At 41.2% G+C, this 22,915-nt stretch overlaps 1 protein-coding gene across 3 annotated transcripts in view; it reads left to right on the forward strand.

Annotated features, from left to right (window-relative positions):
- Positions 1-22,915, forward strand: part of MDGA2 (MAM domain containing glycosylphosphatidylinositol anchor 2) — a 568,076-nt gene that overhangs the window by 297,330 nt on the left and 247,831 nt on the right. The window lies entirely within an intron of this gene.

The following is a 22,915-nucleotide window of genomic DNA, read 5'->3' on the forward strand; positions in this document are numbered from 1 at the left end:
GCACGTGTGTGAAGAATCAATCTAGCAAATATGTAATGATTTGTGATAGTGTGGCAGATGTCCCAGTGCCAGCACCATATGCTATTCACTGAAATCCACATATTAAGCTTCAGCCTTGATTTGGAAGCTCAGAGTAGACTTTTTCTTCTGACTGTTTATGTTAGACTCACCTATCAGGCCTTATTTCTAAGGTACAGTGTGTCTCACCTTCATCTATCATCTGTCATGTTTCTGCAAATACAAGAATAAGAAAACATATTACTTCCAGGCTTCTGCCATTTCAAGGAAGGAAAATTTATTGTCTTAAATAGTCCCTTACCAAGGATTGTCTTCCAGTGTGTGTCTGCTTCTCTTTTTGCATAGTATGAATGCATATGAATGCTAAATGATGAAAACCATATATCCATTTGTGGTCATTCATATTCTAACCATTAGCAGTATGCCACAATTCTTCAAGGGAAGAAAGTGTGCTCTACTTTATGTATTGTATGAAAGCATGATGTAGGTATGCAACATAAACATCAGTTGTTTTCTAGTGTCAAGATTCTCTGGATTAATCAGAAAAAAACAATTAAGCAGATGCCCTGAGAAACAAATCAGACATAATGGAGCTTTACAACACTAAACAGAGATGTAATTGGATTCATTTACACCTAAACCTACCTAATTCACCAGGATCAGCTCCAGCATAGCTATATTTACAAGACAACCATCCGTCCTATTGCACTGTATGGCACTGAAATGCTGGGCAGCAACAACAGGGATCAAAAGCTATCTCCATGCCACAGAAATGCAAATGCTGTGTTGGATATCGGGCATCTCCCTTCTTGACCCCATCAGAAATGACACTGTTTGACAACATTTTGGTGTGGCACCAATTATAGAGAAGATGAGAGAAGGACAGCTCTGCTGATATGGACATGTCCTGAGAGCAGCACCTTCCACCATTGTCAAGACTGCCTACCAAGTAGAAGTTGATGGCTAGTGACCTCTCAGGCACCCATAATAGAGATGCCAAGACACCATCAACAAAGACATGCAACCCATGGGCCTGCACCCTGCAGCTGACCATGCAAAGTGGTGTTCAATGATACGAAAAGTGGACCCTGCACTTATGGGAATACACTAGTAGGAAGAAGAAGGAAGGAGCTGCAGTGTAGTTACAGCTGTTGGGCTTGACTTTAAGTTACAATTATCAGTGTCCCAAAAATGATCAGTGTCCCAAGAATGATCCAGCAACATTACTATAAAAGTTAATTTTTCTCAGTTTCTGATATATTTTCTATTCTGAACTGTTTTGTCCTGTTTCTCTATAAATTTTTGTGCCCTTTTATCATAACCCTGCATAACAGAAATCTATCTTTCTGAATACTTGCTGTTTTGTCCACATATTAAAATGAAATAGATGAATTGGCCAAAAGGAGATAGATGAATTGGCCAAAAGGAGATAGATGATTTGGCCATATTGATCATGAATATACTTTTAAAAAGTTATGTTTAAACTATGGCCCATGAACCATATGCCGCCCTGGACAGCTAGCAATGCAGTTCCACAAGATCATAAACATTTAACATTATTATGTGATATAAATGCATTAACTGCAGTATATATTTTATAAGTGGCCCAAGACAATTTATCTTCACTCATGTGGCTCAGGCGAGCCAAAAGTTTGGACACTCATGCTTTAAATATAGCTATTTAATTATATCACAAATATTTGCAGAAGGAAAGTATCACCTATCACTTGAAGGTTTTTGATGTAGCATAGTGTGAGGGCACAAAAGGTCACAGTAGCTATAGCAAGAGTTTGCACCTTATGGGATTCTGTCAACATTGGCCTAGAAATTCTGGGAATTATAGTTCATCAGCTTCTAGATTATCATAGGTTGCCCTTCTTCTTCTTCTTCTTCTTCTTCTTCTTCTTCTTCTTCTTCTTCTTCTTCTTCTTCTTCTTCTTCTTCTTCTTCTTCTTCTTCTTCTTCTTCTTCTTCTTCTTCTTCTTCTTCTTCTTCTTCTCCTCCTCCTCCTCCTCCTCCTCCTCCTCCTCCTCCTCCTCCTCCTCCTCCTTCGTATTAGTATACTACAAGACATGGTGGCACAATGATTAGAATTCAGTATTGCAGACTGACTTTGCCCACAGTCAGCCATCCATCCTTCTGAAGTTGGTAAAATGAGAACTCTGATTGTTGGGGGCAATAGGCTAACCCTGTAAACCACCTAAAGAGTGTTGCAAAACACTATAGGGCAATATATAAGTCTAAGTGCTATTGCTATGGCTATTATTAACTGCTTCAGGGGAAGTATAAATGGAAAAACATTGATTTCCTGGTCAATGTAGGCTAAAAGCAAGTGGCGGCTGCTGTAGCTTTAATCATGTATTCAGAATGGGCTAATCATTTCAGAATAAGAGCAGAAGAGGTGAGCTGCCTAGTGATGTCACATGTGGATCAGGATTCCAAAGCTGAAGAAAGTAGACCAATGCTAGACCCCTTTAGAAGGAAGCCCCATATGTGATAGAAATATGGTTGCAAAACCAAAGTGGAAACAGAAAAAGAGGTTCTTTTCTTGGGAATCTAATTAGGGAAATGAAAATTATGATAATGGAGAATGCCACAGTTGTTAAGTGAATCACTGCAGTTGTTAACTTAGTAACACAGTTGTTAAGTAAATTCTGCCTCCCCATTGACTTTGCTGGTCAGAAAATCACAAAAGTGGATCACATGACCCCCAGACACTGCAACTGTCATAAATATGAATCAGCTGCCAAACATCTGAATTTTGGTCACGTGATTGCCTGAATGCTGAAAGGACATAAGTGTGAAAAACAATCATGTCACTTTTTGATGCCATTGCAACTTTGGACAGTCACTAAATTAAATGTCATGCCCCTGTTGGAATCTGAATCCAAAGAGGAAGATGACCAGCTGACAGGGAGTGTGAGTGTGCCTCCATTGGCTGTGGAGGAAACTGGGGAAGGACAAAGTCTGGCTGGGCAGAGCAGGTAGGGGGAGGTAGAACAAGGGAGAGGGGGTTCAGAGGAAGACCCAGGCCCACCCCCTCTTTATCCTACAGTATGCAGGGAGGAGCGGAGAAGAGAGCAATGTGGGTTGCATGGCTTATGGGGGAGGAAAGGGCCCTGATTCCCTTCATTAGCCACAGCTGGAAAGAGAGTTTAAAAGAGATGGATGCTGAGGGCGGCAGCTGCTGGGAACAAACATGAGTTTATCTTGTGTTGACTTTGGTTATCTGTGTTCCTGGCATCCTCCAAACCATATTGAGTTATTGCCGTGCCTTCACGTCTGGAATTTTTGCTCCTGCCCTGCCAGACTACCTCATTTTGCCTTGATTGGACTTATAGTTACAGTTTTTGTTGACCACATTTTGGACTTGAATCTCTGGAGCCACAGGCTGTTCCTGGCAGAGTTTTTCTCCAGTCAGAAGGTACTCAGAACATTGGTGGCAAAGTTGGAGCTAGTAAAGGGACTCTTACTGATATCTGACTGTGTTGCCCTGTGTTGATCCACATCCTGGATCATCACATTAAACATGTTGTAAATTGAGGACCATCTGTAATTGGTCTGAGATCACAAGAGCATTTAGAGGTCCTGAGACTACAAGCACAGCTTCTTGGAATGAAATGTTTCCTTCTCCTTATCTAAAACATTCCTGGGGTTTTAAAATCTCATGGCTGTAGCAGCAAGATATGTTAAATGAATTGACAAAAACATTTTGTATCCTGGGAAGTAGAAATGGATGGTTCTGACTTGCACTGTCTCATCTTGTTGTATTCAGTATTGGCTTCATTTCAACCCCTGCACAGATCACTTTCACAGATGAAGTAAGAGTGATTTTCAACACAAAAGTTATCTGGATAAGACACAATAAAAAGATACTTTTAAAAAAAGAAAGTGTATTTGCTTGTTTGTAAAAAACCATTGTACTTTTAAAATTGCTTAATAGTGTTTTTTTAATGAAACAACAACAAAGAATACGCTTGTTTGGGTACAATTCTAGTATACATATTTTGAGACATTCTTTTTCTTCTGGAGGTACCTAGTCTGCATCAATCTTTCTTGTAGTAAATGTCAATTCATAAAGCATTCCTATGCCTGCTTTAGAGTTGCCATAAACAAGGGGGGAGGAAATCTGAAGGAGCAGTGTGGCATTTTAAAACCAGAAGTACATTCCAGCACTTATCTTACAAAGATTGTAGCTAAGCTACTGGATCTTCTGCCTGCAAAAATCCTTAATTGGAGAATGTGATTGATGACACCCAGTCATGAAGGTACTTCACTGGAGAATCTGATTTATGACACACCCAGAGGGGAGGGGGAAAACAAGATCACAGGTGACTGTAAATTATGTATGCCAGAGTTGGCTTCATACAGGTTAAAGCCGGACATGTTGCTCCTAATAAGTCTTTTGGTTTCTTTTGAAGCTTGAGGCTCTTGATTTAATTAGGGTAATCACCAGAATCCTGACAGTAACTATTATGCTATGTACACATTTATCTTGTCTTGTCTTGTCTTGTCTTGTCCTTCCTTCCTTCCTTCCTTCCTTCCTTCCTTCCTCTCTTCTCTCCCTCCCTTTTCTCTTTGTCTTTGAAGATGTGTCTGCTATCAAGTGTAAAAATGGTGGCATATATATTTTCTTTTGGTTTCTCCTGCATAGACGAGAGATTTTAACTTGTGACCATCGTCTTATCCTTCCTTACTAGAAAGTGTTCTTGAGATGATAGATGATTTTAATTGGATCTTTAGGGTCACTGGCTCTCAGTTGAGCTCTGCAAGCAAGATCTACAACATTTCTGCCCCTCTTGCCTTTAGTGTGCTTAGCTGTTGTTTCATGTGAGAGCTTAACACTTGTTTTACAGAAGGGGATTGATGATAGTCCGGCAGCTTTGCAGACTAATAAAGTATTAATAAAATTTGTTAGTCCAAAAAAGTTGCACTAGACTCTTTTTAACACTTGTTTGAAAATACAATGCAGGTGAATTAAATACATTGCTCTTCTATTGAGATTGCAGTTGTTGTTGTGATGCTATGGATGAAAGATTCTGATAGGTTCCTTTAGGATGTGTGATCCCTTGAAAAGGGATGCCTTGTTCAATGAACATGTGCCACAAACAATCTTTCTCTCTTTGCTATCCAGATTGAAAAAGTTGTCCTGGCTTTCACTCTCTTGATTCAGGTTCAAAATATTTAATCAAAATTTTCTTCTTAAAAAAGGGTAGAAGATCACCCACTAGTGATGCTTTAAAGAATTGTTTAATATAGTTTGAGCAGTATGTCCATACAGATGTATTGTTTATGTATGGCTGTACAATGGAGACATTATTTCTTCAAGCAACATAAAGTTGCTTAGCTCTGAAACTCTTTTAATTCTCAGTTAAGGAATATATATATATGTATATGCATATGTATATGTATGTATATGTATATGTGTATATATATATATATATATATATATATATATATATATATATATATATATATGTGTGTGTGTGTGTGTGTGTGTGTGTGTGTGTGTGTGTGTGTGTGTGTATATATATATATATATATATATATATATATATATATATATATATATATATATATATATATATGGATCTTTGGTTGTTCGGGTTTTCTCCCGCGTAAGATTCGAAGTATCTAGGCAACGTTTCGATGAAGTCTCATTCATCATCTTCAGGCTTCTGTCTCCGGCTCTGTGCTTTTCAGAGTAATGTGAGATTGCAGCTGCTTCCTCCTTTTAACTGCCAGTGGGGTGGGACTTGATTGGGTGGGGGCTTGGCTGTGTTCTGATTGGGTGGGGGTGTGTTCTCATTGGTAGGGGTTTTTGGTTGTGTTCTGATTGGTTGGGGGTTAGCCGTGTTCTGATTGGTTGGAGGCGTGTTCTGTTCAGGTGGGGCTTGGCTGTGCTCGGTTAGTCTTAGTTGCTGGGGGATTTGAGCTGGTGAGTTGTGATCTTGCTGTTTGGCTTCTAGTTCGTGGTCCTGTTGCATCTTCATAGTGGGTGTCGGTTTGCTTCATGTATGGCTCGGAGGGGTTTGAAGTGGGTAGTGATGCAGCTGTAGTGCAGCTTCTGGTCCATGGTCGTGTCTCATCTTCTGAGTGGGTGAGAGTCTGTTTTCTACATGGAAGTGTGGTGGTGGCATCTTGTGTGGCTCTCATGGGTGTGGGTCTGGTGTCCTTCTTCATGTTAGGTACTCGTCTGTTCATGAGGGCGGGTTTCCAAATGGCTGGAAGGCGGGAAGTGTCATCTCGTTTGTTCATGCTGTGTGGGCGTTTTTCTATCTCTATGGCTTCTCTGATTATTCTGCTGTTGAAGTGTTTGGTTTTGGCGATAGTTCTGGTGTTTTTAAAATCAATTTCATGTCCTGTGGCTTTGAGGTGTTGGACCAGGGAAGAGGTCGTTTCTTCTTTTTTGATTGAGTTCTTATGTTCTTCAATGCGTGCATTTATTCTTCTGTTAGTTTGTCCAATGTATGTGGTAGGGCAGGCAGTGCAGGGGATTTCGTATACTCCTTGGTTTTCTAATTCGATTTTGTCTTTGGGGTTTCTTAGGATGGTGGATATTTTTCTGTTTGTGCAGAATGCTGTTTTGATGTTGTGTTTTTGGAGGATCTTGCTGATTTTGTCTGTAGTGCCTTTTATATATGGGAGGAGGGCTTTGCCGTTTTCTTGTTCTCTGTCTTGGATTTTGGTTGGGGTTTCTTTTTGGATTAGGTGGGTAATCTTCTTCTTTGGAATCCATTGGCTGTAATCTTAAGAAGATTACCTTACCTTAAGAAGATTACCCACCTAATCCAAAAAGAAACCCCAACCAAAATCCAAGACAGAGAACAAGAAAACGGCAAAGCCCTCCTCCCATATATAAAAGGCACTACAGACAAAATCAGCAAGATCCTCCAAAAACACAACATCAAAACAGCATTCTGCACAAACAGAAAAATATCCACCATCCTAAGAAACCCCAAAGACAAAATCGAATTAGAAAACCAAGGAGTATACGAAATCCCCTGCACTGCCTGCCCTACCACATACATTGGACAAACTAATAGAAGAATAAATGCACGCATTGAAGAACATAAGAACTCAATCAAAAAGAAGAAACGACCTCTTCCTGGTCCAACACCTCAAAGCCACAGGACATGAAATTGATTTTAAAACACCAGAACTATCGCCAAACCAAACACTTCAACAGCAGAATAATCAGAGAAGCCATAGAGATAGAAAAACGCCCACACAGCATGAACAAACGAGATGACACTTCCCGCCTTCCAGCCATTTGGAAACCCGCCTCATGAACAGACGCAGTACCTAACATGAAGAAGGACACCAGACCCACACCCATGAGAGCCACACAAGATGCCACCACCACACTTCCATGTAGAAAACAGACTCTCACCCACTCAGAAGATGAGACACGACCATGGACCAGAAGCTGCACTACAGCTGCATCACTACCCACTTCAAACCCTCCGAGCCATACATGAAGCAAACCGACACCCACTATGAAGATGCAACAGGACCACGAACTAGAAGCCAAACAGCAAGATCACAACTCACCAGCTCAAATCCCCAGCAACTAAGACTAACCGAGCACAGCCAAGCCCCCACCTGAACAGAACACGCTCCAACCAATCAGAACACGGCTAACCCCCAACCAATCAGAACACAACCAAAACCCCTACCAATGAGAACACACCCCACCCAATCAGAACACAGCCAAGCCCCCACCCAATCAAGTCCCACCCCCACTGGCAGTTAAAAGGAGGAAGCAGCTGCAATCTCACATTACTCTGAAAAGCACAGAGCCGGAGACAGAAGCCTGAAGATGATGAATGAGACTTCATCGAAACGTTGCCTCAGATACTTCGAATCTTACGCGGGAGAAAACCCAACAACCAAAGATCCACATATAAATACCAGAGAACCTCAGAAAACAAATATATATATATATATATATATATATATATATATATATATATATATATATATATATATATATATATATATATATATATATATATATATATCCGTCTCCATCTAGATTTCTCCAAATGTATTGTGAATTAAAAGAAAATACAATGTCATATGAGAATTCAGGAATACAAAGACATCTAGGAGCATGGATAAGGACACCATAGAAGTAGTAAAATATCTTTTAAGTATCCACTGAAAAAAGTTTGAACATTATTTATATTCTTTAGATTTTCAATACTTTATCAATAAAGGCTTCCTAGAATGTAATTCCTTGGAAATTATATGTACCTCTTGAATCTTCTGTGCCCTTTTACTGGAGAATTATACTTTCCAATAAACTCTGTGCTTATGTAACAAAATCAGAGGAAAAATTAAGGAATGGTGTTCAATGGTTCAGTGCTTAAAGACACTGAGCTTGTCAGCTAGAAATCTGACAGACCAGGTTTGAGACCCAAGAGCTAGGTGATGGGGTGAGCTCCCATTCCTTGCCCCAGCTCCTGCTAACTTAGCAGTTCAAAAGAATGAAAATGAAAGTAGATAAATAGGTACCACTTTGGTGGGAAGGTTCCACCAGCATGAGAGAGCCAACGTTGTCTGAAGACTATACACTATACATGGAGATGGGCACCATCTCTAGAGTCAGACATGACTGGACAGGGGAAACTCTGACCTTTACCTTTTGTGACTCTACATCAGAGGTCTCCAAACTTGGCAACTTTAAAACTTGTGGACTTCAACTCTCAGAATTCTCCAGCCAGCATAGCTGACTGGGGAATTCTCTGAGTTGAAGTCCACAAGTCTTAAAGTTGTCAAGTTTGGGGACCCCTTCTCTACCTCAATATATACTGTATGTGGAGAGAGAGGGGGGAGTGTATGTTTTAAAAAGTTTCACTTTTATTCACGTACAAGATTTTAGTGCAAACATAGATTCTTTTTTAGAATAGCAGTACACATTTCTGTCTCTTTTTATCAAAAGAAATGTACCTTGAGAATAAACATTTGGAAAACACATTAAAAAAACAACAACAACAAATTGGGTTCATCTTGAACGCATTAAATGGGAAACAGTATGGAACTGACTTGGAAGAACAAGGGCAAAGATGTTACAAATCAAAACCATGTTGCTTAACTGGATTGTACAGCACACTTAATTGACATTTACACTGTGTGATAAGCTTGAACGGATTTGTCCCTTTTAGGGATTCTGTGTCTATGTATATGGGCTTTTGTTTTTGGTGACCTACCCTATTTTGTGACCCGTTCACATTTGATACTTGGAATATATTCTGATAATGCAACAAATGGGTTTATTCGACAATCTGGTTTAACGTAAGGGTGCCAGCTCAGCTGTTTAGGCCTGCATTTGCTAACATGGCACAAATGATGTCTCTAGTGTCTTGTTGTTCTGTCACTCTCTTGACAGTTGCTCATGTAAAAATGAAGCGGGTCCCCACCCTGCCTCTTTTGATTGATGTCCAAGCTCACCCGTTAGCTCTACTGGGGAATCTTTCCAAAGCTCTGAGGTCTCTGCTGCTAAGCTTCCTTTGCTTGATGTGCTGCTCAGCGGATGGCAGGTACTGGAGCGGGGGCAGTTCTTTGGCCTCTGCATATGCTCTGTGTCAGAGGCAATTACTGCTGGCATTAATAAGAGATCTGGTCTTCCGTCTGGCAAGTGAGAGGCATTGCACGGGGTCACGAACGGCAAGATGCTGTTCTTTTCTCTAACTGGTGCCATTGTTCTTCATTCATGGAGCCTTCCCCTCTGGGGAAGAATATATGCTGGCCAAACATTGAGAAGCAAGAAATATGAGCAGTGGGCATCCTTCAGGGTTGTTGGACTTTAACTTTCACCATCTCTAAGTAACATGGTTTGCAGAAAAAGGCTAGCCTAAGCATACTTCCCATAAAAATAACCTTTGGGGAGCATCTTTAGCCCACACCCTCCTATCTATAATATGACAGTAAACATACCAGTCTCCTTTACCAGAATGGTGCACAAATGAGACAAAGTGACCATAGTGATTTATTATTATGGTTCGTCGCACAGTCAGCCAGATGTTCAGAATGGATTTGACATTTTTATCTAATTATTGAGTCCTTCCCAAGGGCCTGGGATAGGCAGAAGTGGATTATTGATACCATTAAAGGTGTGGATTTGGCATTTTTATCCACTTATTATGGTTTGTCACACAGCCAGCCAGATGTTTAGGTTAGATTTGGCATTTTTATCCACCTAGCAAGTCCTTCCCAAGGACCTGAGATAGGCAGATGTGGATGTTTGATGGTGTTAGTGGTATTGCAGGATGTGAGCCCTTCTGAGTAAAGCTATGTTTTGCAACTGACTGATGCTGATTTTGTTAATGCCAACGGTGTTCAAATGTTGTTCATGCTGTTTTTGGGATTGTACCCAAGGCACCTATTGCTATATATATTCCCTTTGCTGTCTTTTGCCACAGTCATTCTGTTTCTATTTGTAGATTCAGCAAACATACTGAAGGATTTCAGGGAAGGAACTTCAGAGGTCATTTAGTCTAGAGTATATTGTAGATGCAGATAGTAGAATTTTTAGTCTGGCAAGACTTTGTCTATAGATGATGACAATGATGATGTTATCCATTCAGTTGTGTCTGACTCTTGGCAGTTCTATGGGCCAGGTTTCTCCATGTGATGTCTCCTTTGGACGACTCCTCTAACGCTTCCTCAGAGACCGACTTGAGGGGGGATTATATCATTCCTGGTACATCAGAAATTACTGATCCTGAACTGCTGGCAGAACAGGCTTCAGCTGGGGATAGTTTGCAGGCCAGTGAAGAAGAGGGGGAGGAGGTACCTGCCATAGTGGATCTCAGAGCACACAGGGCAGAGAAGCGGAAGTCTACCAGATTGCTCGTGAAAAGGCCCCGCCCCTCTTGATGGGCTGTACCAAGGGCCATTTAGCATGGTAGGCAGAAGGAGGCATTGCTGGAAGCAACGTGTGTGGGTCATGACTGTGTGCTCATTTGTGTTTCCTGAGATTTTGAATTACTATAACCCTTGAGCTACCATTGATGTACTTTAAGATTTGCTGGGGGGCTTTATGTTTGTTTATTGGACTTACTGTTTGAGCAGTATGCTGTTTGTGTTATGGACTAATTGGCCATTGCCTGGAGAATTAAACTGGGTTTGCTCATGGCTGGCTTCAGTTGGGACAGTCATAAAGTCAGGTGAAGAGAACTCCTGGGGAAGAAAAATAAAACCCTCCATAAACCACTCTGACATGTGAGTATCAATGAGTGAGGCAGCACCCTCTACTTCTGATCTTGCACTACGACTTTGATTTTTTTTTCCTATGCTTTGGCTGGTATCAGCTTTGATAGTGTTCAGCCACCATATTGTTTGGTAGTCTGTTTTACTTTTACCACTAACTCCTCCAAACCTGATTGCTTTCTCCAGCAAATTTCCATGCATGGCATGGCCAAAATAAGTGAGACATAGTTTTGTTATTTGTCTTTCCAGTGATATATCTAGTTTTTATATTTGCTTATTGGTCATCTTTGTTGTCCAAGAAACATTCAGGACACTTCTCCGTCACCAGTCTATAGATTATTAAAAATAAGAGCTTGAAAGAGCTTGGAAGATTCACTATATATCATTCTGGAGTTTGGGCCTGACATCCATCTTGCCAAACTAAGGATTCAACAATCTGCATCTACAATATACTCTGTGAACTATTAGGAAGAGGTTGTCTTCATCTTCTTTCTCTTACACATAATATCCAGACTTGCTCCAGACACCATTAGATATTGTTGTTACTCCTGTCAGCTATCTTAGCCAGTTGGAGTCAGCAAACTATTGGAAAGCATTTTCACTTGCACAGTGTCTTGTGCTTTCATCGGCTGTCCTGTACAGCAAGTATAAAAAGATATCATTGACTGAAAGACCATATTCTTCCAATAATTGCTAGGTATCCTGGCTGTTCCAGCACTACTTATCTCCAGTGGCTGCTTAAGGATAAACAGTCCATACCACAGCACAGATGGCTAGATTCTGTGCAGCAGCCCTGGAGATTCGTCGGAAAAACATGTCTAATCCACCATAGCTATTTTATACAACAAATGTGGCAAACCCGTTGGACTGCTTATTCCTTTCCCTTTTAGTATTAAACTGACTACAGGCCACACAGTTTACGAATTGTAATTTTAATATAGTTAGACCATGTATAATCAATCGACTGGATTTTATCATAGATTTTAGCTGTTACTTATTATTTTATACTAGAATTTTTAATTGTATGTTTACTGAGTGTTTTATTTGTTCTGGTCTCTGGTCTATGACTGTAATACATTGAATTGATAATAAACTGAATTGATTGAATATCCAGACTGAGTTGCCTTTTACTCCTCTGGAATGTACCCCCTCCCTCCTGGAAATCCATCTACTTATATTTAATCCTTCTTTCTTTGCATGTGTACCTCACTTTTCATCTCAGAAAAGCGAAACACTATAGGCAGAGCATAAAACACACAATCATGGCTGCCATCTTGACTTTTCCCATGAAATCTGGCAATACATCAGGTTTGTGTTCTCATTAGAGGATTTTGTATCAGACAGTTTCTAAGTGGATCGGGCCTACTGCTTTTCTTTGATTTGTGTGCCTTTAGTCAGGCTTTTGTTGCTTTGAGGATAAAATGGCATGATTTTGGTTTGTGTGTATGTATGCATGTTGTCTTCCTGTTTACTTAGTGTCAGATAGACCTCTTAGGCCCTTTGTACATATTTTCTCCCTCCAAGACATGCCATCTATCATTATTCCCCCACAGTTGTTATTTCTGAGTGCTTTGGGATGAAATAGACACCATGCATTCTTTTTCTTTACCGTGGCCCTCTTTGACCTCCCTCCTTCCCCTGACGCACAACAAGCTTTCATCTGAGACCCATTAAACTGAGCAAAGCTCTGGTTTTCAGCTGGGCATTCTCTTTTGTTCTCCAGGCTCTTTTTGCTCTTCTTTGTAGCAATCAAGTGTGTTTGTGGCACAGCATTTTAAGAAAGGGCACAAGCCATGCAGCATGGGGGAAGGTGTCACAATCTGGCCATCCAGAAGAATGTGTCTTTCTGAGCATTGGTTGAGGTAGACCCTAATCTAAAGACACATTTCTTCCAAAAGAAAACAGCACAGTTCAGCCAACAGGCCAACAATGTGCATCAGACAATGCTTGTTCATAATTTGTCACATATTGTTTTGTTTTTTTGTCTTCTGGGCCCTGTAGATTATTGTTTTTGCTAAGATGACACATCTTACTTTTCATCTATCCATAACAGCAACCTTTTCAGCAGGCTTGGAAACAAATGCTGAGATAAGGAAAACTATTTTTCCTCTTCTATTTAGAGAACAGCTACATTAAACTGAAGATTTTTGCCCCAGCTAGTCATTTCAAGAACTGCAACTTCCCTGGGCTTTTGTTTTCTTCTTCCTTCTTGATCCCATTTTTCCCCCCACTGCATTCCAACTACTTGCCCGTGGTTAATCTAACCATGGGTTACTCAGGTAGCCTCATTGGCGGGGTTGCATGACATTGAACTATAGTTTCATAGAAATCTGATCAACTAGTTTAAGGTTTGGTGTGTGTCACGTAAAAATCACTGCTGTAAGGATCCATCCTTTTGGCCTTTAAGTCTGAGGGCAAAGAAGGGCATATTATTGATCTGTGTGAGTCATTCCAAGAGTTAAATAAATGCTTTAAATAGCTGGTTATAGGCATCTCTTTGTTGGGCTATGTTGGAACAGAAGCTGGAAAGATATTTCTCCATGATGGTTTGGGATTTGAATTCCTGTAGTGTTCAAGAGTAACCATGAGTATCTCCAGGGGGAAGCAATTTGTGTAAGTTACAAAATGCAAACCATATCATTGTTATTTGTTTATTTAAACGATTTATATGGCCACCCATCTTAAACCCAATTCTGGGCAGCTTACAACAAAACAACCCAAATAACTCTAAAATAATAAACCATAAGAATAAAAATCCAGCTCCTTAGTGGTCCTTTTGGGATGCCCCACAACCAGCTCCAGATATTCTCATTCTGTCGCAGAGCTCAGGTAGAAAGCCAGATCTTAATGACTTTCTGGAAGGATAAGAAGGTGAGGATCTGCCAACTCACTGAGGGGAAAAGTTTTCCATAAGGTATGAGCAGCCTCAGAGAAGGCATGTTTCCAAGATTCCACTAGGTGGCAAAATTATAGAGAAGGAACTTAGAGCATGCTTTCCCTACCCTATCAGATCTGGTAGAATAGGCAGATACTCTCATGGAAGGGCAGTCCCTTATCATGATGTATTGAATGCCCATTCCCTATTTGAGCTGGACATTAGAATAGAATATTCTTTATTGCCCCACTGTGGGTGGACACACAAGGAATTTGTCTCCAGTGCATAAGCTCTCAGTGTACATACATACAACAACAAATCATATGATAGCAATAGTAGAAGATAATAGGCAAGACGAGAAGGATAATAGTAACACAGCCCTACTATTACTACATTACATATATTCTACATTATTTTACCTACCACATTACTACATTGCATACATACTACATAAGGATTCTGTATAGCAATAGCATTCAGTTTTACACCGTATTCCTCCTCATAGTGCTTTACAGCACTCTTTGGGCGGTTTACAATGTAAGCATTATTTGCGTATTGCCTCCAACAATCTGGGCGCTCATTTTACTGACCTAAGAAGGATGGAAGTCTGAATCAACTTGAGCCCTGTCAGGATCGAACTCCAGGCTGTGGGCAGAGTTTGCCTGTAATACTCTATGTAATTTGCATCATGATGTCACTGTATGTGTGCCATCAATCCTAACTGGATGTAGACATCTGTGATTAGACTTCAGTGCTCAACTCCATGATCTTATAATTCTATTAAGTAAGTAAGCAAGTAGAAAGATGTAGAAATTAGGCCTGTGAGAAGGAGGTTGGATTTGTTTCTGCAAGATGCAGTTTGCCTTAACAAGGAACACTGTGTCACTTGGATGCTTCTTCTGGCTATAGAAACAGATGGAGTCCTCAGGAACACTTAAAAGAGAACAGTACAGCTGCTTTGCTTTGCTTTTAGTAATAGAGGAAGAGTGTTGCATTGCTTTTATTAATTTTATTTATTTCCATTTCATATTTCTAAACCACCCATTTCCCCTAGACTGCCTTTGCTGGACTGCTTTCAATTGAATGCTTTTGTTGAATCACCATCAAATATCACAACTGCACAGCCTTAGTAGGAACAGCAGAATGAGTTCAGGGAAAGAAAATAAAGGCAGTGTAAGAAAATAAATCTTATGAGGAAAATGTGAAGGGACTAGAAGCTGAGCCAGGGGCTGTAAAAGAAAGGGAATACAATATCACTCTCAAAAGCCTGAAGGTTTGTCATGTAGGAAAGGACAAATGCTCCTTGTCAGTTGATGCAGAGGACAGGACTAAATTTAATGAGCTCAAGTTACTGAGAAGGATATGGATACAATAAGAGTAACTTGCCACTGAAACCAATAACCTTGACCAGTAATGGTTCTCCTGTTCTGGAGCCTTCAGGTGAAGGTTGAACAGGCATCCCCTGAAAACTAATTTATACTAGAGTCTCCTTGCCTAGGATATTTTTCTTCCATAAAGAGTTATTGATTCTTTCATTATCTATACCAGGAGTCTTCAACTCTGGCAACTTAAAGACTTGTGGAATTCAACTCCCAGAGTTTCTCACCCAGCTTTGCCCTCTCCTGATCAGTAAATATATGTGAAATGTTATTGAGCTAAATTGTTCATATACCTTGCAGGGATGTGTGGTGTTTTTTTTAACTTATTTGCAAGGGGCAAATAGTGGCCCCGAAATATAATTTTTGTGGCATTTCTTACAATACAATCATATTGGAGTCAGTGATATGCCTGTGCACTACATTGGAATATGGAGAATGTTTTAAACATAATATCTGGTGTGCAATGTGTTTAATCAGCTGTATGGGCCTGGGAAATGACATAGCTATTTTAATGAGTTGCAGGCAAGTGATTATTTTTAATCCTCATGCACGTGAGGATATATTATAAGAATTGAATTCAAAATGTTGCCTTGCCCTATTCCACGGGTGTTGAACTCGCTGTGTCACATAGCCTTCACGTGATGTATTGTGACGCTTTTTCCCTTCACAGAGCTGGGGTGGATGTGTCCTGTGCATTATGCATCCACCCTGTGGGCCTCCAGTTTGACATCCCTGCCCTATTCAATAATTTATATATCTCTCTCTATATATATATATACATCTATCTATCTATCTATCTATCTATCTATCTATCTATCTATCTATCTATCTATCTATCTATCATCTATGTATGTATGTATGTATGTATGTATGTATGTATGTATGTATCTATCTATCTATCTATCTATCTATCTATCTATCTATCTGTCTGTCTGTCTGTGTGTGTTTTCTTAAGTTTTTGCGGGTACTTATATGTATGTTATTCAGCTTTGTTCAGGTATTTTCCCACATCATTATAGTTGTGCTTTTAAAGTTGTAGCAACGTTTCGGCAGAATCTCATCTGCCATCATCAGGCTTCTGTATTGTGTTCGTCTGTGAGTCAGACTTTCACAGCTGTTTCTTTAAAAGCACAACTATAATGATGTGGGAAAATACCCGAACAAAGCTGAATACCATACATGTAAGTACCCACGAAAACTTAAGAAATATAGATATACACATATCTATATCTATATCTATATCTATCTATCCATCTATCTATATATGTATGGTATTCAGTTTTGTTCGGGTATTTTCCCACGTCATTATAGTTGTGCTTTTAAAGTTGTAGCAACGTTTCGGCAGAATCTCATCTGCCATCATCAGGCTTCTGTATAGTGTAATATCTTAAGTTTTTGTGTTTTGTTTCAAGTTTTGTTGTGGAGATATCCTGGATCTTGTGCTTTAATCTCCTGGGTCATTTGTGTTTTGATCTCTTTTCCATTAGCCTCCCATGTTGTAACTGCTTGGGTAATGGGTTGTGTGGTGATCTTGTGAGTTTTATTGCTGTGGTATCCTTGGTCTTGTGCTGTGATTTCCTGGGTCATTTGCTGTGTTGCAACTTCTTGAGTTCTTATGGTGTAATTTCCTGAGTTTTCTGATGTGATATCCTGAGCATGTAGCCTTCTGGGTTTTGGTCTGGCTTCGAGTTTGTGGTCTGGGTCTGTGTTCTTGGCATGTGTCAGCTTGTTTGGATTTGGGGTCGGGGGTTGAGACAGCTAGTGAAGCATCCGTGGTCTGGTTTGTGGACAGTGGTTGTCCTTCATTTATAGGATGGGTTTTCTAATGAAAAAAGATCACTACAAAACAAACGACCCAGGAGATTATAGCACAAGATCAAGGATATCTCCACAACAAAACTCACAAGGCCATCACACAGCCCATTATACCAACATCAATTCCATCAACCAATCAAGAGGCAGCAGCGCAGCCAACCAGCCCAGCACACCAGCCCCCTCCCCCCAGTATTTATAGAGAGACAGCAGCTCCGATCATACACTGCTCGCACTGGCACGAAGCCGAAAGCACCAGCCTGAGGATGGCAAGTGGGACCTCGCTGAAACATCGGCAAGATACTCTTAATCTTACACGGGAAAAGACCTGAACTCACCTAGACCTACATACCTGTACACGTGAAAATCTACGAATATATATATATATATATATATATATATATATATATATATATATATTCTGAGGTTCTCGTGGGTATTTGTATGTGGATCTTTGGTTGTTCGGGTTTTCTCCCGCGTAAGATTCAAGTATCTAGGCAACGTTTCGATGAAGTCTCATTCATCATCTTCAGGCTTTTGTCTTCAGCTCTTGCTTCTCAGAGTCTGAGAAGCAAGAGCTGAAGACAGAAGCCTGAAGATGATGAATGAGACTTCATCGAACGTTGCCTAGATACTCGAATCTTACACGGAGAAAACCGACAACCAAAGATCCATATATATATATATATATATGTAGATCTTTGGTTGTTCGGGTTTTCTCCCGCGTAAGATTTGAAGTATCTAGGCAACGCTTCGATGAAGTCTCATTCATCATCTTCAGGCTTCTGTCTCCAGCTCTGTGCTTCTCAGAGTAATGGAGATTGCAGCTGCTTCCTCCTTTTAACTGCCAGTGGGGTGGAACTTGATTGGGTGGGGGCTTGGCTGTGTTCTGATTGGGTGGGGGGTGTTCTCATTGGTAGGGGGTTTGGCTGTGTTCTGATTGGTTGGGGTTAGCCGTGTTCTGATTGGTTGGAGGCGTGTTCTGTTCAGGAGGGGGCTTGGTTGTGCTCAGGTTAGTTTTAGTTGCTGGGGGATTTGAGCTGAGAGTTGTGATCTTGCTGTTTGGCTTCTAGTTCGTGGTCCTGCTGCATCTTCATAGTGGGTGTTGGTTTGCTTCATGTATGGCTCAGAGGGGTTTGAAGTGGGTAGTGATGCAGCTGCAGTGCAGCTTCTGGTCCATGGTCGTTTCTCATTTTCTGAATGGGTGGGAGTCTGTTTTCTACATGGAAGTGTGGTGGTGGCATCTTGTGTGGCTCTCTCATGGGTGTGGGTCCAGTGTCCTTCTTCATGTTAGGTACTCGCCTGTTCATGAGGGCGGGTTTCCAAATGGCTGGAAGGCGGGAGGTGTCATCTCGCTTTGTTCATGCTGTGTGGGCGTTTTTCTATCTCTATGGCTTCTCTGATTATTCTGCTGTTGAAGTGTTCGGTTTTGGCGATAGTTCTGGTATTTTTAAAATCAATTTCATGTCCTGTGGCTTTGAGGTGTTGGACCAGGGAAGAGGTCGTTTCTTCTTTTTGATTGAGTTCTTATGTTCTTCAATGCGTGCGCTTATTCTTCTGTTAGTTTGTCCAATGTATGTGTTAGGGCAGGCTGTGCAGGGGATTTCGTATACTCCTTGGTTTTCTAATTCGATTTTGTCTTTGGGGTTTCTTAGGATGGTGGATATTTTTTTGTTTGTGCAGAATGCTGTTTTGATGTTGTGTTTTTGGAGGATCTTGCTAATTTTGTCTGTAGTGCCTTTTATATATGGGAGGAGGGCTTTTCCGCTTTTCTTGTTCTCTGTCTTGGATTTTGGTTGGGGCTTCTTTTTGGATTAGGTGGGTAATCTTCTTTCTTTGGAATCCATTGGCTGTAAGTACGTTGGTGAGAGTGTGGTAGTTCGGTTTTTTGGTGTTGTTCATCGGCTAAGCATTTTGTTCTGGAGATGAGTGTCTTGGCTACGGAATTGATCTGTGCTGGGTGGTGGTGTGAGAGTGCATGTAGATAGCGGTTAGTATGTGTTTTCTTCTGGTAGATGGTGTGTCCTAGGGAGCCATCGGATCTTTTGTATACCAAGACATCTAGGAAGGGAAGTTGATTGTTGGCTTCTGTTTCCATGGTGAATTGTATTTTGGGGTGTAGACTGTTGAGGTATGTGAGGAAGTTGTTCAGTTTTTCTTTCCCGTGTGGCCAGATTATGAAGGTGTCATCTACGTATCTGAGCCAGAGTTTGGGTTTGTGGTCGTATTTTTCTAGAGCTTGTGTTTCAAAGTGTTCCATGTAGAGGTTTGCGATGACAGGTGAGAGGGGTGATCCCATAGGTGCTCCTTCTATTTGTTTGTATTTTTGTCCATTGTAGGTGAAGTAAGTATTGGATAGGCAGTGGTTGGTTAGATCTAGGATGTGCTTGGGGGTTGTATTTGTTTTGGATGGCTGTCAAGGCTTCTTTTATTGGCACTTGGGTGAAGAGGATGTGACATCGAAGCTTACTAGTAGGTCGCTAGGTTGTAAGTTTTGTTTCTTTATGATCTCGATGAACTGGAATGAGTTTCTTACGTGTGAGTTGATGGATTCTGCATAGGGTTGTAGTTGTTTGGCAAGAAATTTGGCCAGGTTTTGTAGAGGTGAGCCTATGGAGCTGACTATTGGTCTGAGTGGGGTTCCTTCTTTGTGTATTTTGGGGAGACCATAAAGCTTGGGGCATCTGGATGATTTTTCTCTGGGTATGATTCCTTGCTGGATTTTTTCACTGATGGGGAGGCTTTTATTTTGGATTTGGTAGTTTTTTCTAGGTAGGTGGTGGGGTCTGTCTTTAGGGGTTTGTATGTGGGGTCTTGGAGTAGGTTGGTTAGCTTGGTTTGGTAGTCAGATGTGTTCATTACCACTGTCGCATTGCCCTTGTCTGCTGGTAGGATTATTATGCTGGTGTCTTCTTTCAGGTTACGTAGTGCAGTTTGTTCTTCTTTGGATAAGTTGCTTTTGGGTGGTTTGCTAGTGCAGAGGATGTTGGTGATTTCGAGTCTGATTTTGTTAGCATCATAAGGGTTGGTTTTGGTCAGGCTGGTTTCAACTCCACATATGATGGTTTCTGTGGGGATGTGTTTGGGAGCGACAGCAAAGTTGAATCCTTTTGAGAGGATCTTGGTTTCAGCTTCAGTGAGGATCTTGTCTGAGATGTTGTGCACTGTTTGTTTCATGTGTGGCTGTGGGGGAAGAGTTGGTTTCTGGCATTGTTGTAGTTTCCTGAGTTTGTTGGTCTGTGTGTCTGTCTTGAGGATGGTCTGTGTTTCGGCTCTCCAGACAGCGAGTTGTTTGGATTTGTCCCAAAGTAGAGGGTGAATCTTGTTGCTGAGTTTGAGGTGGAGTGTGAGGAGATCTTTGTTGATTTGGTCTAGGAGAAACCTTTTTGTGTGAAGTTCATTTCTAATTAGGGCCAGTTCTGTTCTTTTAAGGATGCGTTTGGTGGCTGCTCTGTTGGTGTGGAATTTCAATTGGAAGCTTGTGGGAATTAAATTTTGATCTCGGCAGTTGCATAGGAATGCAAGGTCACATAAAATGGAGGCTCTTTGGACTTCAAGTTTTTCATAAGTCCTGGTCAGATGGTGGGTTTCCTCCCCGTAGAGGTGCAATATTTGTTTTCTGAGGTTCTCGCGGGTATTTATATGTAGATCTTTGGTTGTTCGGGTTTTCTCCCGCGTAAGATTTGAAGTATCTAGGCAACGTTTCGATGAAGTCTCATTCATCATCTTCAGGCTTCTGTCTCCAGCTCTGTGCTTCTCAGAGTGCCAAACAACTACAACCCTATGCAGAATCCATCAACTCACACGTAAGAAACTCATTCCAGTTCATCGAGATCATAAAGAAACAAAACTTACAACCTAGCGACCTACTAGTAAGCTTCGATGTCACATCCCTCTTCACCCAAGTGCCAATAAAAGAAGCCTTGACAGCCATCCAAAACAAATACAACCCCCCCAAGCACATCCTAGATCTAACCAACCACTGCCTATCCAATACTTACTTCACCTACAATGGACAAAAATACAAACAAATAGAAGGAGCACCTATGGGATCACCCTCTCACCTGTCATCGCAAACCTCTACATGGAACACTTTGAAACACAAGCTCTAGAAAATACGACCACAAACCCAAACTCTGGCTCAGATACGTAGATGACACCTTCATAATCTGGCCACACGGGAAAGAAAAACTGAACAACTTCCTCACATACCTCAACAGTCTACACCCCAAAATACAATTCACCATGGAAACAGAAGCCAACAATCAACTTCCCTTCCTAGATGTCTTGGTATACAAAAGATCCGATGGCTCCCTAGGACACACCATCTACCAGAAGAAAACACATACTAACCGCTATCTACATGCACTCTCACACCACCACCCAGCACAGATCAATTCCAGTAGCCAAGACACTCATCTCCAGAACAAAATGCTTAGCCGATGAACAACACCAAAAAACCGAACTACACACTCTCACCAACGTACTTACAGCCAATGGATTCCAAAGAAAGAAGATTACCCACCTAATCCAAAAAGAAGCCCCAACCAAAATCCAAGACAGAGAACAAGAAAACGGAAAAGCCCTCCTCCCATATATAAAAGGCACTACAGACAAAATTAGCAAGATCCTCCAAAACACAACATCAAAACAGCATTCTGCACAAACAAAAAATATCCACCATCCTAAGAAACCCCAAAGACAAAATCGAATTAGAAAACCAAGGAGTATACGAAATCCCCTGCACAGCCTGCCCTAACACATACATTGGACAAACTAACAGAAGAATAAGCGCACGCATTGAAGAACATAAGAACTCAATCAAAAAGAAGAAACGACCTCTTCCCTGGTCCAACACCTCAAAGCCACAGGACATGAAATTGATTTTAAAAATACCAGAACTATCGCCAAAACCGAACACTTCAACAGCAGAATAATCAGAGAAGCCATAGAGATAGAAAACGCCCACACAGCATGAACAAACGAGATGACACCTCCCGCCTTCCAGCCATTTGGAAACCCGCCCTCATGAACAGACGAGTACTTAACATGAAGAAGGACACTGGACCCACACCCATGAGAGCCACACAAGATGCCACCACCACACTTCCATGTAGAAAACAGACTCCCACCCATTCAGAAAATGAGAAACGACCATGGACCAGAAGCTGCACTGCAGCTGCATCACTACCCACTTCAAACCCTCTGAGCCATACATGAAGCAAACCAACACCCACTATGAAGATGCAGCAGGACCACGAACTAGAAGCCAAACAGCAAGATCACAACTCTCCAGCTCAAATCCCCCAGCAACTAAAACTAACCTGAGCACAACCAAGCCCCTCCTGAACAGAACACGCCTCCAACCAATCAGAACACGGCTAACCCCCAACCAATCAGAACACAGCCAAACCCCTACCAATGAGAACACCCCCCACCCAATCAGAACACAGCCAAGCCCCCACCCAATCAAGTTCCACCCCACTGGCAGTTAAAAGGAGGAAGCAGCTGCAATCTCCATTACTCTGAGAAGCACAGAGCTGGAGACAGAAGCCTGAAGATGATGAATGAGACTTCATCGAAGCGTTGCCTAGATACTTCAAATCTTACGCGG

This window comes from Pseudonaja textilis, chromosome 1, assembly GCF_049901715.1.
Source record: "Pseudonaja textilis isolate UNSWEBS1 chromosome 1, rPseTex1.2, whole genome shotgun sequence".
NCBI classification, from domain to species: domain Eukaryota; kingdom Metazoa; phylum Chordata; class Lepidosauria; order Squamata; family Elapidae; genus Pseudonaja; species Pseudonaja textilis.